The following is a 1,143-nucleotide window of genomic DNA, read 5'->3' as shown; positions in this document are numbered from 1 at the left end:
GGGGGGGGGGGGGAGAGGAGGAAATGCGGCACGCGGGTCAGGTGGTGCGCGTGGTGCGGCTGCCCCTCCCTGAATCTGGAACGTCTCTGGCAAGCAAGGGAAGAGAGGAGAGTTTCCCTTACCTCCTCCTCGCCCAAAAAATTCGTTACCAAAAAAGCAAGTACGAAGCAGTGTATATATTCAGACCTATGCAATAAGGACATACTAATAAACGCACGAGCGCGTTTCAAAAGTAATTTAAAAATGCTGCTTTCACTAAAATGCAAGCACAAAACTGTGTATATTCAGACCTATGCAATGAGGACATATTAACGCAGGAGCGCGTTTTAAAAGTAACAAAACCGCTATTTTTACCAGGAAATAATCGAAGTGACATGTTCAATTCCCGGTCTCTTCTTGCATATTTTGAGAGAGTTTGAGGAGGGGTCGTTTGTGCGGGTGCCATGCTATTCGGTGTGAAACTGGGAGTCCAAAACGGGCTCTGGATTAACAAAACTGATTCCGCTATGCATTGAATCGTTCGGGTCTCACTGCCTCAAGAGTGTGCGTGCGTGCGTGCGGGAGACACACGTTCTTATTTAAAGCTTCCAAGAACAGAAAGGTGGGAGAGGAGAAACGTTACAAAGAGAGAAGCCTGGTATGAAATGAGATCTGCTCAAAAAGAGCAACGAATCGGAGTTTGAAACCAGAGGGGCGCGACTGCATTTTACCCAGACGCCCCCAGATTTTCTAAAATTTGGAGGCATAGGTAGGATTAGAGCCCGAAAGGAGCCTGATGGCATTCAGTGAACGTGCAGCAGAGACCCCCGACCTTCACGTGACGACTTGGCACGCTTTCCTGGCGGCCGGCTCAGCTGCATACAACCGGACCGACTTCGGAGCGAACTTAGAGTTGTAGAAAAGCGCAAGAGTCCAGGAGCCCCTTAAAGACTCACAACATGTGTGTGGCAGAGGGCGAGCTTTCCTGAGTCCCTGCTGGAGTTGTGGGGTGTGAAACCTCACCTATTCAGTGGCGCTCTCTCCAAAGTCAACCGACCGAGACCGAACTCTTTACAGCCCCGTTTTACGCAGTGTTTATTCGGAAGTAAATCTTGCTGGAGTCTGTCCTACCCGGGGCAGATTTGGTTGCCAGCCTCCAGCTGG

This window comes from Gekko japonicus, unplaced genomic scaffold, assembly GCF_001447785.1.
Source record: "Gekko japonicus isolate JY-2015 unplaced genomic scaffold, Gekko_japonicus_V1.1 scaffold8, whole genome shotgun sequence".
NCBI classification, from domain to species: domain Eukaryota; kingdom Metazoa; phylum Chordata; class Lepidosauria; order Squamata; family Gekkonidae; genus Gekko; species Gekko japonicus.
The sequence above is the reverse complement of the archived record's forward strand: the minus strand, read 5'-3'. Positions refer to the sequence as shown.